This window comes from Erinaceus europaeus, chromosome 2 (assembly GCF_950295315.1).
Source record: "Erinaceus europaeus chromosome 2, mEriEur2.1, whole genome shotgun sequence".
Lineage (NCBI taxonomy): Eukaryota > Metazoa > Chordata > Mammalia > Eulipotyphla > Erinaceidae > Erinaceus > Erinaceus europaeus.
In genome coordinates this window covers 32,616,647-32,634,605 of record NC_080163.1, presented here as the reverse complement: position 1 = coordinate 32,634,605, position 17,959 = coordinate 32,616,647, and positions in this window count along the sequence as shown.

Genomic DNA, 17,959 nt, shown 5'->3' with positions numbered 1-17,959 from the left:
AGAAGATTTCTCACTTTGTGATAGTGTTCATGATAATCTTTTTGTAGTTTCAACTCTCCCTTTTTCATCTTACAATTACTGACCAAATTCAACTTCTAAAAATCACAGATAAGATGATGTATCTTCCTTTATGTTATAGTGTGTGTCATTAGAAGAACCAGTGATTATCTTAAATTAATTATCAAGGTAAGTCACCTCTGCAGAGGGATCAACCAAAGAATTTTTTTTTTTTAGGAAAAAAAAAATTCATGTTGTCCTAATTTAAAGAACTCCCTTTTTCATCTTACAATTACTGATCAAATTCAACTTCTAAAAATCACAGATAAGATGATGGATCTTCCCTTATGTTATAATGCATGTCATTAGAAGAACCAGTGATTGTTTTAAATTAATTATCAAGGTAAGTCACCTCTGCAGAAGGATCAACCAAAGAATTTTTTTTTTAGGAAAAAACAAAATTAATGTTGTCCTAATTTAAAGAAAAATTGTGATCTCTTACAAAATGGACTCCAAGTTTTGGAGAATGATTTGAACAGGAGAAACAGATGTTGCAAAATTGAGAGAATTAGCTACTAACAAATGACTATTCCAATTGTTAATAAAATTTAGAACACATTGCAGTTCCTATCTTGTAAAGAGTTTTATAAAAGGCAGTATTAAAAATTTGTGGGCCCAACATGAAACCTAAATTTACTTATAATATTACTTTATAAATACACTTCTTAGGAATTTGTGGATGGTGATTACATGAAAAAAAATTATGCCATCTCTCTAGGAAATATAACCCTTGCCAAAAATACTTTTTGATCTTTTCTGTTTCTAATTAACCTTGTTCCTCAAACAAAAATGTAAGTACCTGAAATAAAAGTATTTTTTCTCATTATTATAAAAACATACGTAATATTCTGATATGAATTTCTATCTCATGTCCATTTAGCTCTCATGGATTTTTTATTTCACCTCAAAGCAAAGTAATTTTGAAGAAGAATGGAGAATGGCTCTTTTCATTAAACAATAGATGAGTATTGTGTTACTTATAATGTCAAAAACAAATAAGAAGCCAGCAGTCATGCACTGATGAATAACAGATCACCAAATCCTTTAATCATGTCATCTAAAAAGAAGTCTTTACTTTCTTGTAACATCAAAACTATAAAATTACAATTACTTCATAAAATCCAAATGCACATATTCCAGAATAAAAGATACCATTTTATGTTGTACCCTCCCCTGCCTGATGGTAATTCAAGCCAAATGTTTCTCAAATTATATATACAGATTCTAATTTACCTTTTTAAATTAAATCTTCTACAAAGTATATGCACCAAACATAAAATTTTACTCTCACACAGCCTGAAATTTGAAGAAATTTAAGTGAATTTTAAAGAATGAGTCCTGAATCTGAAAAAGCACCTACCATTTATATTTCTATGCCTTTGGGTAGTTTTTGAAGGCAAAGCCACAAAAGACTTACGTACAAAATCACACGGTATTACCTTAAGTGGAAATACAATAAGGGCTCTGGCATGTTAAGGATACAGAGGACTCCAGTCTAAAGAAATTATTCATTCCATGGTGAGGTTAAGGGCAATCAAACAGGTAAAGTGATTTTCATGAGCTAATATGAATAGCTTAGGAAAAAAGAAAGTGAACACCAATTGCATCCAAATGTTTTAATTGTGCTTTTCAAGTATTCTATAAGAAAAATACCTGTACAACAGCAGAACAACCTTGAGCAAACACTGAGATGATAGATCCTATTTTGCCCTTCATTTTCCTTCTCACATAAAACATGTGTGGTAGGGGTAAAAGACGTGACAAATGGGAGGGTAAAGCATACATATTTCAGTTTTTGAGAACACATCTTCCCTTGTCTACCAAAATGTTTACGCAGAAGATGTCTGTAAACAGTGCTACTCATGATGGCTAATGATATGAAAGCGTAAAAAAGACAACACAAGACCTGGGTGGTCCCACAGGAAAAGGAACATTATGGCAAGTTGTGCAAAGAAAATTTGAGATCAGATTGCCTCAGGGAGCTGAAAAGCCACATTAGAAAACCAATCTGTACAGTTGGAAGAAAAGTTTATCCTAAAAGAAAAGAGAAAAGAAAAAACCTGTTGAAAAGCTGTCCTTCAAATAAGATTCAAAACTTATTTATGAGTAGAAAAGTGTAAACAATAGGACACAAATGATCTACAACTTGCACCAATAGTAGGTCAGGTAAACATGCACCAGCTATGTAACTTATGACATGAAGAGCTAAGACAATATGGTTTATTCACTTGGCTAATATTTGTTTACCGAATGTCTACTATTCCTAGTACTAAAGAAGACCATGGGAATACTTCAGTGATGAAAAATAACAAAAATCATGGTCCTTGTGTAGACTTCATATTAGTGGTGGGAAATCAAAAAATAAACAAAAAGAAAATTATACTGTGTGCTGGATGATAACTGCTAGGGAACAAAATAAGTTAAGGGAGTTAGGAAGGCTGTGGGATAGAAGTAAGGCCAAGCTGTGCAGACAACTGTGGGAATAGTGGTCCAGACAGAGACTAACAGGGGCAAAATCTTGAGGTAAGTGCATGTCTGGATTGAGCAAAGGCAAAGAAGCCTATGTGCTTGGAGTAGAATTAAAAGTGAGAGAGGAGTGGCTACTCGAAAGACTAGTTTTCCTTTTTTTGTCTTGTGACTTTGGCTTTTACTCTGAATAAAATGAAAGAATAGTGGAAGATGTAAGCTATCACTTTATTGTTTTTAGGTTATAACTCTAGCTTTATTACAAAAAATAAATTATAAGGAATCAAGGGTAGAAAAGAAATCTTCCTAGCAGCATAGCAATAGGTAGTCATAAAAGATTCCACAGTAGGTTTCTTAACCTTGACATTATGATTCTTTGGGGGGAGAGGTCAGATAGTTATATTTTGTGAGAATTGTCCTGTGCATTATGTGTTGTTTAACAGTAACTGTATTTCTAGTACCTACATGCTAGTAACAAAACCTTACTTCATTTGTGAAAGTCAAACATACCTCTAAATATTTTTAAATGCTTGGTAGTAGTTGTAGAATCAACTCATCTTGGTTTAGAATAGCTATTGTAGATAAAGTTTTAAGACAAAAGCAAGAGAGATTCTAAAGAGATGAGTTAAATTATAATAGGATACATCATGAAGGATGTGAACTGTCCTTCAGAAGTGAAAAATAGTGAAATTTTTGTCACCTTGAAGCAAAAATCCATTGCCAGAAATGAAGTAGCTCAGAGTGTGTTGGTGGGTATATGGATTCTGTTCAAGTAGGTAACCCAGAAACTAGACTGGAGGGGTCCACTGCCATCCTTAATACTTCTGTTAGGTAGCTCACAAAAACAAAACAAAACAAAACAAAAACAGAAACTAATGTGTAAATTAAACAAAATTAAAAATGAATCAGAAATGGTATGCTTCACTTTTATTCATAACTTTATATGGCTACATTGATACAACCTAAAATATAGTCTTTAGCTGGAAATATATATGGTCAGTCTAAATGTGGCTGGCTAATTCTCTATAACTAAAAAGAACTGAAATTGGGAGATAGTTGTTTCTGCCAACTGTACTTCTTGGTTTGATTAAGCAGAAGAATCTTGTTACCATTAATCTTCCAAGGCAAAGCTACCGAAGGAAGGAACTGGTTGGTAAGGGTGTGAGAGTGGGGGGAGGTCAGTTCTGTATTTGAACATACCAAGTTCAAGATGCTTATTTGTCACCTAAGTCGAGATGTTCTCTAGATCAGAAGAGGTTTTATAATAAAGATTAGAAGTTTAGAATGTCAAGCTTGTAAAATGGATAAGGTCAGCAAGGGAGTGTATATACAAGTGTAAAGAATTCCATGAAATCAGTCTTAGGGACTTAAGTACTTAAAAAATAGAAAGAAGAGAAGAATCAACAAATAGAAAGTTGACAGTGGTCAACTTACAAAAATCTTAGGTGGAGGATGCAAAAAAAGAAAATGAAATAAGGGAACAGTGAATATTAAAGCAACTTATTCTAAGAGTTTTACTGTCAAGCAGAGAAGAGAGATGGGGATGGAAGAACATGATGATAAAAAAAAAAAAAAAAAAAAAGAGGCTTTTGAGGTGGAGCCAAGACCTTGACTTGGAGACAACACCTGGTGTGAGCTCCGGAAAAAAACAGCTTTCAACCCGGAATTCTCAGGAGAGGGAAGGATTTCTGACCATCAGTGGTAAGGGAGAACAAGCGGTGGTCAGGGTGACACCAAAAGAGTCCTATAACCCACTTTTGGGCTAGCAAACAGAGGCGAAAAGGACAAAGGAAAGGACATATTTGGCTTGACTATTTCTGAACTCACCCTCCCCTGACCCCAAAACCAATTCCCACAGGCTGGCCAGTTGTTCCTAGCAAACTTCCTGTGGAGCTAGTTTCTTTCCTGGCCCAGCAGGGGTGTAATTCCAAGCATTTTTTAATTCTTTTGAAAGGGGCTGCAGCTCTATTTGAGTGATAGAATAACTGGCCAATCAGGGCCTTAGTACTGCCTGGGAAAGACAAACTGGAGTTTTTTATTATTATTATTTTTATTTTTTATATTTCTTATAATTGGTTGTCTTTACTTTTTTTAAGTAGGAAGAAGGGGACCAGGCTGTGTGCAGCCAATCTGGAGCAGTCCAAGTAGCAGACTAACTTTTAGGGTTTTTTACTTTATTTTACTTTATTATTACTTTTATTATATAAGTGTGGCCATTTTCCCTCCTCCTCAGGTTGACCAAAATTAACTGTTGTTGCTTTTTCCATTAATAGGTGACAGGGTGTGCTATCCATTGTGTGAGTAACTTGTTTCTCTCTCCCTCTACTCTACACCCTCATTTTTCTCTCCTCCTAGCTAATTAAAAAAAAAAAAAAACGAAATTAATTTCACTGGTCTTTTTTTTTCCCCTTCTTCTTACTTCCTTTGCTTTCTGAATTCACCAACACTCATTTGTGAATTATTTTGTGGATGAAATATGACTCAGAATGGAATCTCTCTTTCTGTCTCTCTTGTCTCCTTTCCTTTCTACTCTTGCTATCTCTAGAATTTATTATAGTGGACAGTATATTTGCGTACTTGTCTATTATTGCTTTGTCTTTTTCCCTTTCTCTTTTTTTTTTTTTTTTTGGAATATAGGTGTTGTTTGGCTAAGTGGTATTGGTTGAACTGTATCAATCTTTGCCTCAGTTGCCATTCTTATACTTTCTGAGGTTTGTGAAAATATTTTAGTGTGACTTGTACTCACAACAAAACAATTGGAGAATGAAAGAACACAAAAATACTTTTAAAAAAAAAGGTTAAATCAGGGCCAGGTGTCACATTTGGATAAGTATGCGCATTACAATGCACAAGGATCCAGGTTCAAGTCCCTAGTCCCCACCAGCAGGGGGAAAACTTCATGAGTGATGAAGTTGGGCTGCAGGTGTCTTTCTGTCTCTCTACCTCACTATCTTCCCCTTTCAATTTCTCTCTGTCTCTATACAATAATAAATAAATAAAATATTTTTTAAAAAGGTTAAATCAAGAGAAAATAAAACTTCTACCGCAATGAATCAAGACAGGAGCCCAGAAGAAACTCCAAGTCAGTCAGAAGTAACCACAGATAAAAAAGTATGCAAGCAATAATAAACCTAATAATCAGAAATGAAGACAACTATGGAGGAAAGGGCTATCAGGAAGAGAGAAACAACAATAGATGAGAACCTCAAGGAAAATACTAGCTACCTCAAGGTAATTAGGGAACTGAAAGCTGAAATAGTTGAGCTAAAAGGCCGATTAGCAGAACAAGCTAATACTATAACTGAACTGAAGAAGGAAGCTGATGGAAGGGAAAGCAGATTAATAGAAGCAGAAAACAGAATTATCCAGACAGAGGACGAGCTAGAGAAAAATAAAGGTAAAAGAGTTCAAAAAGAGACTGAGACACTAAAAAAAACCAACAGAGACATATGGGATGAACTCAAAAGAAGTAATATTCATATAATTGGCCTACCAGAGGAAGAAAGAGAGGAAGGGGAAGGAAACATTCTAGAGGAAATAATACAAGAAAATATCCCAGACATAACAACAGAAAGGACATTAAGATTCAAGAGGCCCAGAGAGTCCCAAGAAGAATCAACCTAGACCTGAAGACACATCATTGTTACAATGTAAAAAAGTAAGGATAGGGGATTCTGAAAGATGGTGGAATGAGAAGATGCTAGTGGCTTGAGCTCCTACTACACCTATGGAAACAGTAGGATTTTTTGCCCTTAGTATGACAGTCAATAAGGGGTCCTAGTGGTGACACCAAGGAGGTGACTATAACTCAATTTGGGTTAGAAAATAGAGCAAAAAGAAAGGAAAAAAATGTTTTTTTTTAAATTATTATTCCCAAAGAACACCCCCCCTTCCCCCCCATAACCAGTCCCTGGGGGCCAGAGATCTGCTCCTAGCAGGCTCCCCTGCTGAGCATCTTTCTTTACCAAGATTCCTGTCCCACCAGGTGCCGCCGCAAAGAGACAGCAGAGTTCTGTTTGGTGATTAGTTTGTCTTAGTTTATGAATCGTTGTTCCTGAATAAAGAAATACAGCTTCCCTGCCCAGCCATTGTCTCTGCGTCTCTGTTACCCGCCGTGAAACTAGACCCGCCCAGCAAGAGCCTCCGAAATTTTAACAACAACCAGGGGGTGTTGTTCATTCTAATTCTATTCCTTTCTGAAACCTTTGGCCTTTTCTCTTTCTAAGTAGCCAATTCCAGATACAGATATTCCACCAAGCAGGGTCTTACTCAGACAAGGAAAGACCATCAGAGGTTTTTTTCTCTTTGTTTTATTTTCTCAACAATCAGCTGACTCTTCTAAGGGGGCCCAGAGAGTTCCAAACAGAATCAACCCAGAAATAAATCCCCACATCTATGGACATGTAATCTTTGATAAGGGGTCCCAGAGTATTAAATGTAAGAAGGAGGCTCTCTTCAATAAATGGTGCTGGGAAAACTGGATTGTAACATGCAGAAGTATGAAATTGAAACACTTTTATCTATAAAGAAACAAAAATCAACTCCAAATGGATCAAAGACCTGGATGTTAGACCAGAAACTATCAAATACTTAGAGCAAAACATTGGTAAAATACTTTTCCACCTACACCTCAAGGACATCTTTGATGAAATAAACGCAATTGAAAGACTAAAGCAGAAACAAACCAATGGGACTACATCAATTTGAAAAGCTTCTGCACATCCAAAGAAACTATTAAACAAACAAAGAGACCCATCACAGAATGGGAGAAAATCTTCACATGCCATACATCAGACAAGAAACTAATCACCAGAATATATAAAGAACTGCAAACTTAGCACCCAAAAAGCAAATGACCCCATCCAAAAATGGGCAGAGGATATGAACAAAACATTAACCTCAGAGGAGATCCAAAAGGCTAACAAATGTATGAAAAACTGCTCCAAGTCACTGATTGTCAGAGAAATGCAAATTAAGACAACATTGAGATAGCACTTCATACATCACCTGGCATACATCAAAAAGGACAGCAGTAACAAATGTTGGAGAGGCTGTGGGGACAGAGGAACCCTTTTGCATTGCTGGTGGGAATGTAAATTGGTACAGCCTCTGTGGAGAGCAGTCTGGAGAACTCTCACAAGGCTAGACATGGACCTTCCATATGATCCAGTAATTTCTCTCCGAAGGTTAGACCCCAAGGACTCCATAACACCCAACCAAAAAGAGGTGTGTACTCCTATGTTCACAGCAGCACAATTCATAATAGCTAAAACTTGGAAGCAACCCCTGGTGCCCAACAACAGATGAGTGACTGAGAAAGCCGTGGTATATATACACAATGAAATACTATACAGCTATCAAGAACAATGAACCCACCTTCTCTGACCCATCTTAGACAGAGCTAGAAGGAATTATGTTAAGTGAACTAAGTCAGAAAGATAAAAATTAGTATGGAATGATCCCACTCATCAACAGAAATTGAGAAAGAAGATCTGAAAGGGAAACTAAAAGCAGGATCTGTCTAAATTGAAAGTAGGGCACCAAAGTAAAAAACCCTGTGGTAAGGGGTAGACATGAGGCTTCCTAGGCCAGTAGGAGTTGGTAGGGGTGGGTAGGTGGGATGGGACACAGTCTTTTGGTGGTAGGAATGGTGCTTATGTACACTCCTAGTAAAGTGTAGTCATATAAATCACTAGTTAATTAATATGAGAGGAGGAAAATTAATTGTATGTCTCAAAGGTTTTAAAAAACAGACTGAGTCTTCTTAATATATAGGCTGTGTATTTGATATGTGGACTCTCTCAAAAGCCTAGACCAAGGAGATCAGAGGCAACCAGTAGCACAACTATTTACAAGATACTGGTACTATACAGCAAACCCTAACAAAAGGACTTTTCAAAGTTAACTCAATTACCAAATAATGTGATGATAACCATAACTATGCATTGTCTTTCTGAACCCTAAGACAGCAGGAACCTCACATCTCCACTAAAGAGCCTATATTTCCCCCAGTCCTGGAACCTTAGGATAGGGCCCACTTTCCTGCATGCCTCTCCCAATCCATATCAAATAATATTGCATCTGCCGATCACAACCTAATCAATGCAATGATTGTACCTCAGTATGCTTCAGCTCAGACTGTGTCCAGAGACTTCATGTGTGGAATGACAACCCTTCAGCTTCATTATTCGGGTGAGACCTTTCTTTTTATAGTATACTCTAATTCCATCTCAGGTGGTTCACTTTCTAACAAAGTCCCAAAACCTAGATATACACCAGGTTCTGTGAGAGAGAGCATATGTTCATACGTATCCATAAACAAGTGCAAAATATATACCTGACAGCAGAAGCACACTAGAGTTTGCAGTGAGTACCCCCCCCCCCCAACACTTCCTCTCCACTATTCCAACCTTTGGGTCCAGGATTGCTCAACAATTTGTTTGGCTTTGTATGTTAACTCTCTTTTCAGCCACCAGGTTCCAGATGCCATCGGGATGCCGGCCAGGTTTCCCTGGACGGAAGACCCCACCAATTTGTCCTGGAGCTCCGCTTTCCCAGAAACCCACCCTACTGGGGAAGGAGAGAGGCAGACTGGGAGTATGGACTGACCAGACAATGTCCATGTTCAGCGGGGAATCAATTACAGAAGCCAGACCTTCCACCTTCTGCAACCCACAAGGACCCTGGGTCCATTCTCCCAGAGGGAGAAGAGAATGGGAAAGCTATCAGGGGAGCAGATGGGATATGGAGATTGTGTGGTGGGAATTGTGTGGAGTTGTATCCCTCCTACCCTATGGTTTTGTTAATTTTTCCTTTCTTAAATAAAACATAAATTTTTTAAAAAGTAAGGATAAAGAAAGGATCCTAAAGGCTGTAAGAGAAAAACAAAAAGTTACATACAGGGGAAAACTTGTAAGACTATCATCAGACTTCTCCACTCAAAGTCTAAAAGCCAGAAGAGACAAGATATCTAACAAGCCCTCATTTAAAAAGGGTTTCAACCAAAAATAGTATGTCCTGCTAGACTTTAAAAAAATATTTATTTATTTATTCCCTTTTGATGCCCTTTTTGATTTATTGTTATCATTGTTGGATATGACAGCCCAGTCTAGTCCCCGATCTGAGGGGTAATGCGTTCAGCTTCTGTCCATTGAATATGATGTTGGCTGTAGGTTTGCTATATATGGAACCCACTATCTTGAGGAATTTCTCTCTTTTTTTTTTTTTGTAGTGTTTTGAGCATGAATGGGTCTTGGATTTTGTCAAAGGCTTTCTTTGCATCTACTGAGATAATCATGTGGTTTTTGGTTTTGCTTTTACTGATGGAGTGAATGATATCGATTGACTTACATATGTTGAACCAGCCTTGCATTCTTGGAATAAATCCCACTTGGTCGTGATGAATAATCTTTTTGATATACTGTTGTATCTGGTTGACCAGGATCTTGTTCAATACTTTGGCACCATTGTTCATCAGAGTTATTAGTCTGTAGTTTTCCTTTGTTGTTATGTCCCTATTTGCTTTTGGTATCAGGGTAATGGCTTCAAAGAAGGTAGAAAGGAGTGTTCCTATTTCTTTGATCTTGTGGAAAAGCTTAAGAAGTATGGGTACTAACTGTTTCCTGAAAATTTTGTAGAATTTATTTGTGAAGCCATTTCTTCCAGGACATTTGTTTTTGGAAAGATTCATAAGAACTGTTTCAATTTCTTTGTCTGTGATTGGTGCATTTAGGTTCTGTAGTTCTTTTTGGTTCAACTTTGGAAGGGCATATGTTTCTAGGAATTCTTCCATTTCTTCTAGATTCTCTAGCTTGGTGGCTTATAGTTCTTCATAGAAGTTCTGCATGATTTTCTGCATTTCTGTGGTGTCAGTTATGATCACTCCTCTATCCTTTACAATTCTATTTATTTGATTCTTCTCCCCCTTTCTTTTTTTAGTGAGTTTGGCTAGGGGTTTGCCAATGTTGTTTAATTTTTCAAAGAACCAACATTTGGCTTCATGGATCTTTTGTATGGTTCTCTTATTTTTGATGTTGTTTATTTCTGCCCTAATTTTAGTGATTTTCATCCATCTGGTTTCTCTAGGGTTCCTTTGTTCCTCTTCCTCTAACTACTTAAAGTGTGCAGTAAGTCATTTATTTGTGCTTTTTCTTGTAATCTAAGGTGTGATTGTATGGCTGTGAGTTTCCCTCTCAGTACTGCTTTAGTTGTGTCCCAAATGTTTTGATAGTTTGTGTCTTTATTTTCATTTGTTTCAAAGAACATTTGAGTTTCTTGCTTTAGTGTCTCTCTGACTCAGTGGTTATTAAATAGCACGTTTCCAAATTTTGTGACTTTTAGTAATTTTCTCTTGTTGAATGTTAGCTTTACTCCACTGTGGTCTAAGAACATACTTGAGATTATTTCAGTGCTCTTGAATTTGTTGATGCTGTCTTTGTGGCCTAACATGTGGTCTATCCTTGAGTATGTGTTGTGTGGATTTGAAAAGAATGTGTATTCCAGTTTTTAGGGGTGAAGAACTGTGAAAATGTCTAGGATGTCTATTCTGTCCATCTCTTCATTTAATTCTCTTGTTTCTTTGTTGATTCTCTGCTTTGTTGATATGTCTAAGTGTGAGATTGTGGTGGTAAAATCTCTATTATTGTATTACTATTGATGTATTTTTGTAGCTCACTCAGTAGGTATTTGATGTATTTAGATGATCCATCATTGGTTGCATAGATGTTAATAATTGTTAAATCTTCTTGTTTGATTGATGCTCTAATCATTGTGTAATGGCCTTACATATCTTTTATTACTTCATTTAATTTAAAGTCTATTGTGTCAAAGTTGAGAATGGCTGTTTCTGCCCTTTTTTGTGGTCCAGTAGCCTATACGATAGTTTTCCATCTTTTCACTTTAAGCCTGTGTCTGTCTTGTTGGGTCATTTGGGATTCTTGCAAGCAGCATATAGTTGGGTTGTGTTTTCTGATCCATCCTCCCACTCTGTGCCTTTGAATGAGTGAAGTTAAGCCATTGACATTTATTGATATTATGAATTTAATATATTATAGTGCCATTATTCAACAATTTTTTATTTGCTCTGAGATATGGCAAGTATTATGGTGATGTTATTGTTTACAGGAGATCTTTTAGAAAATGGCAGGCTTGGTGATGGTTGCCTCCTTTAACTGTTGTCTGTCTGAGAAGGTTTTGCTCCCTCCATCTAGTTTGAATGAAAGCCTAGCAGGATATATTATCCTTGGTTGAAACCCTTTTTCATTCAGGGCTCGATATATATCTTGCCATTATTTCTTTTAGAGTTTGAGTGGAGAAGTGGCTTTTAGAGTTTGAGTGGAGAAGTCTGCTAATAATATTATGGGCTTTCCCCTGTATGTGACTTTTTGTTTTTCTCTTGCAGCCTTTAGGATCCTTTCTTTATCCTTACTTCTTTTCATTGTAACTATGATGTATCTTGGTGTCTTCAGGTCTGGGTGGATTCTGTTTGGGATTCTCTGAGCCTCTTGAATCTTAATGTCCTTTCTGTTGTTATGTCTGGGATGTTTTCTTGTATTATTTCCTCTAGAATAATTACTTCTCCTTCCTCTCTTTCTTCTTCTGGCAGGCCAATTATACCAATGTTACCTCTTTTGACATCATCTCATATGTCTCTGTTTTTGCTTTCAATGTCTCTCAATCTCTTTTTGAGCTTTTTACCTCTTTGTTTTCTCTAGCTCATGCTCTGTCTGGCTAGTTCTGTTTTCTGCTTCTGTTAGACTGCTTTCCCTTACATTAGCTTCTTTCTTCAGTTCAGTTATAGTATTATCTTGTTCTGCTAACCGGCCTTTTGGCTTAGCTATTTCAGCTTTCAGTTCCCTAATTACCTTGAGGTAGCTAGTATTTTCCTTGAGGTTCTCATCTATTGTTGTTTCTCTCTTCCTGATAGCCCTTTCCTCCATAATTGTCTTCATTTCTGATTATTAGGTTTATTATTGCTTGCATACTTTTTTTTTTATCCATAGTTACTTCTGACTGACTTGGAGTTCTTTTGGACTCCTGTCTTGATTCATTGTGGTAGCATTTTTATTTTCTGTGTTTTTTATTTTTCTGTTCTGTTGTTCTTCAATTGTTGTGTTTTGAGTACAAGCCATGGTATATTAAATACCTCTATGAAAAATTTAGTCATTCAGCCTCAGAAATTACAATAGTAACTTTAGCATGGATTGATGCAGTTCAACCAATACCAGTTAGCCAAACAAGAGCTCTAGTCCAAGAAAAACTAGAAACCAAATCCAAAAGAAAAAGAAAAAGAAAGAGAAAGGAATAAGGGGAAAGCAAGAATAGACAATTATGCAAATCTACCATCCACTGTAAATTCTTGGGCTAGCAAGAAGAGAAAGGGAAGTAGAGAAGAGAGATACACACATACACACAGAGAGTCCACTCTGAGTCAGATTTCTCCCCCTAAATAATTCAACATTGAATATCAGTGAATTCAGAAGTCAAAAGAAGGATGAAGGAAAAAAAGAATACAAGAACTAAAAAACAAAAGAAAAAGAAAAGAGCAGTGAAAGGAGTTTTTTTTCTTTTTCTTAATTAGCTAGGAGGAGAGAAAAAGGGGAGTGGAGGGAAAACGTAGAGTGAAATAAGTTCCTCTCACACTGGATAAGACACCCAGTCACCTAGCAATGGGGAAACAATAGTTAATTTTGGTCAACCTGAAGAAGGAGGGATAAAAGGGACACACATATGTAATAATAGTAATAATAGTAATAATAAAACAGAATAAAAAACCCTAACAGTCAGTCTCCAGCTTGGACAGCTCCCAATTTCGTGTAGGCAGCCTGAACAAAGACAGCCAATTGTAAGAAGTATCCCCCCCCCCAAAAAAAAAAATCTTCCAGGTAGTCTTTCCCAGGCAGGGTGGGGTGAGGTTCTGATTGGTCAGGTATTTTGTCACTCAAGAAAAAAAGCCACTAAGAAAAAAAAAAAGAGAGAGAGAGAGAGAAGGAAAATAAAAAGGAAAAGCACCCCCTAGTGAGCCAGGCATCTTGGTAAAGAGCATAGCTCAGTGGGAAAGTCATGTCTCTGATATCTGATTACTGTAAAAAATGGCGACTAATCCCTAGCACTGCAAAAACGATATCATCTGTTTTCCATCTACACCATGCCTCGGCCTCGTGTGAGCTTAATGTGCAGCTTGGCGGTACGAGAATCCGGCATGAAGCCCAGCCAGTCTATCTTGGCGTTACTCTCGATCGCACCCTGTCATTTCACGAACATCTCATAAAAACTGCAGCAAAGGTGGGCGCGAGGAATAACATCATTGCAAGACTGGCCAGCTCCTCATGGGGCGTGAGCGCTTCCACACTACGATCATCATCTCTGGCATTATGCTATTCCACTGCAGAATACTGTGCCCCAGTATGGTTCTGTAGCCCCCATGTCCACTTGGTCGATTCCAAATTATATTCCTCCATGAGGATAATTTCTGGAACCATCCATTCCATGGCTGCCAGTTCTTAGCAACATCGCCCCGCCAGATATTCGTCGGGATGCGGCATCATCTAAGTTCATTTCCCACGTCTACGCTCGACCGGACCTGCCAATATACGCGGATATCTTCACCCACCCTGTTCAACGCTTGACGTCTCGTCACCCAATCAGGTCTCCTATGCCTACACTGAACTTCTCTGTTCCAGTCTCTTGGAAACAGAGCTGGCAGTCAGCTGAGGTAAAGAACAAACACCCCATCACAGATCCCTGCAAGCGTCAACCCGGCTTTGACCTAGCACGTTATGATTGGGCCCTCCTCAATTGCTATCGAACAGGCCATGGCCAGTGAGCCACTATGTTCCATCGCTGGGGAGCCAGAGATGACCCGAACTGCCCCTGCGGCTACAGACAGACTATGACCCACATAGTCAACGACTGCTACCTCTCCAGATTCAAAGGAGGTCTCGAAACTTTACATCAGGCTCAACCTGATGCTGTTGACTGGCTACGGAAGAAGGGCAAACGCTAGAAGAAGAAGTGGGAGCCCTGCTAGGAGAAGCTGTCCCACCCCTGGGGGCTGGTTCTGGTGTGGGAGAGGGAGGAGTGAGCTTCAGAAATAATCAAAAGATTTCCTTTCTCTTTCCCTCTGATCTCCCTTTTCTAACACAAGAGTAGTTTCACCTTTAGGACTCTTTATTCACCTTCCTGCTGACAGCCCAATATCCTACCCTATCCAGAGAATACCCAGTCACGGTCGGTCACAAGCTGTTGTTTGTTGGAGTTCATGCCATCTGCCCCTTGCAAGTCATCCTCTTGGCTCTGCCCCTGCTAAAATGCATATTTTAAAGAATAACTGGTATTAGATGGGAAAAAATAGCTTCAGGAAAGAATGAAGAGTTAAGACAATTCATACAAATCACAATCAACCATATGAGAGTCTATAGGAAAGAGGACCCTTGTAGTGCTCAGTAATTGGTCATGTGTATTAAAGGAGTTTGAGAAGGAAAAAAGACTGCCAACAGCAAGTACCTTCTCCAAAGTAACTATCACACTGTTCAGTAGGGTGAAAGATTATAGGAAGATACTTTCCTATATGGAATAATAGTTTTCACATCTCTATAAAGCTAAAATTGAAGGGGGTGGGCAGAAATTGTCCTAAACTGTAGGAATATGATTTTAAGAAGATATTAGCAAATTGGCTACATACCAATAATTAACAAACTGACTTATAGTTACTGTGCCAACATTCTGTATCTCTTACTTTCCACTGAAGAAAATTTGAACATTCTGCAATATTTCAGCCTTTCAGGATGAGAGTTACTCAAGCTGCTTTAGAGATCTATGAAAACGTTTTTTAATTTTGATACAACTATGACTTTGTCAATAATGATATTTACCTTTTGGGGAAAGTATACAGTTCCAACAAGGTTTCTGAAACAATTAAGTAAAATCTTATAGCAAACATTTCTACATACTGTAGTAAAAAGAAGGAACAGACTGTAATTATTAAGCGCTGTGACTTGATGAATTTTAATAATGGTTGATGAATGTGATCCTATCACATAATAATGGGTTCATTATGTTTCATGATACTCCTACTTATGTATCTTTAGCATTTTCCATTTATACTATATTTTAATTCAAAAAGGATTTGAGGTCTGTTGGATCTTGACTCAGTAAAGTACTTTTTATGTTAAGAGCCCATTGTTTTATGATTAACACTTGATATACAATGCTAGAGAGAAAGGATTAAGGTATTTTCACTTTTTTAAAGGCCAGATCATAGAAATAGAATACTGCATAAGAAGGGAACTTTTTATTATTACTTTATTTATAAAATAAAACATATCGACAAGACCACAGGATAAGAGGGGTACGATTTCACACAGTACTCACCACCAGAGCTCCTTATTACATCTCCTCCCTTGAAAGTTTCCCTATTCTTTATCCCTCTGGGAGCATGGACTCAGGGTCATTATGGAGTGCAGAAGGTGGGAGGTCTGGCTTCTGTAATTGCTTTGCTGAACATGGGCATTGGCAGGTTGATTCATACTCCTAGCCTGTGAAGGGACCTTTTTAAAAAATATAAATAATGTTTTACTGTTAGCAAATTTTAAATACCCTGCTTAAGAGATTAATGGATGCAACAGGATGTATTAAACAGATATCACTATAGAACTTGCTCCAAATGTCAACTGGATTTGCAATTATATATTTTGCTAAAAACCTGAATGGTTACAGTTGTCACTATCTTTTAATTAAAAAATACATAAATATTTATAACACAATAAATTTTACTGCATAAAGTATGTTTTATAAGTTAAAATACTCTTAATATAAAACTTAATGTTAAATTACATTCTGAAAATAAAGGAGATATCAGACTATAGAAGAAGAATCATATTTATTACACTCCTTTAGCCATAGAGGAAAAATTATTATTGTTTTGCTTTTGTTTTAGTTTCCTCTTTCTCTCTTTCTTTCTTTCCTGCCTTCCTTTCTTCTTATTTGTTTACTTATTTATAAAATGGAAACACTGACAAGACCATAGGAGAAGAGTGGTATAATTCCCACCACCAGAGCTCTTTATTTGATCCCATCCCCTGATAGCTTTCCTATTCTTTAACCCTATGGGAGTATGGACCCAGGGTCATTATGGGGTGCAAAAGATGGAAGGTCTGGCTTCTGTAATTGTTCCCCACTGAACATGGTAGTTGGCAGGTTGATCCATAAGCCCAGCCTGTCTCTTTCTTTCCCTAGTGGGGCAGGGCTCTGAGGAAGTGGAGCTCTGAGGAAGCAGAGCTCCAGGACACATTGGTGGGGTCATCTGTCCAGTGAAGTCCAGTTGGCATCATGGTAGCATCTGGAACCTGGTGGCTAAATAAGTGTTAACATATAAAGCCATACAAATTGTTGATTAATCATGAACCTAAAGGCTGGAATATTGCAGATCAAGTTTGGGGGTATCTGTTTTAGAAATAGCTAGGAGGTCTATTTTAGGTATATTCCAAAGGGCCCATGACTTTATTAGTTTTGCCTGAGCCTGACATCTGATGTGCAGGTGGACCCAGGTTATCATCTGGGGAGATGGTGTTATGGCTGGAAAAAGGGCTAGAAAACTAGATCAGGGAAGAGAGCAGCTCCCAAATATGGGAAAAGTGTATAAATATTGTTTGCTGTAAACATCCATTGATTTGATATGGGGCCCATTGAGAAAAAATGAAGATTTCTGCTTTTGGAAAGGAAGATCGGGGTAGACATGGCGAAAGTAACATTGCATCAGTGAACCAGTTTTTGAGCTTCCTGTAAAATATGTGGAAGTGGATAATACTCAGACTACAGAGCTTGGATGCTAAAGATGACTCTGTCTAAAGCAGTGTAATAAATATGATTCTTCTTTTATAGTCTTATATCAATCTCTTTTATTTTCATGATGTATTTTAACATTAAGCTTCATATTAAGAGTATTTTAACTTATAAAACATACTTTATGCAGTAAAATTTATTGCGTTATGAATATTTATATATTTTTTAATTAAAAGATAGTGATGACTGTAACCATTCAAGTCTTTATCAAAAAATGTAATTGCAAATCCAGTTGACATTTGGAGCAAATTCTACAGTGATATCTGTTTAATACATACTGTTGCCTCTATTAATCTCTTAAGCAGGGTATTTAAAATTTGATAACAGTAAAATATTATTTTTGTTTCTTAAAAAGGTCAATTTAAAAAGCAATATAATGATTATTGGGACTAGGTGTCAGTATGACACCACCTTTCCTACTTGCCTTTTTTCCTTTTCTTCTTTTCACAGAGGGTAAAAGACAGAGAAAGAGTAAGAAGAGAGATGTTTGTAGAATTGCTCTACCACTCATGAGACTTCCTCCCTGCAGGTGAGGACTAGTGGCTTGAACTGGAGTCACACATGGTAATGTGTGCATTTTACCCAGGGAGCCACC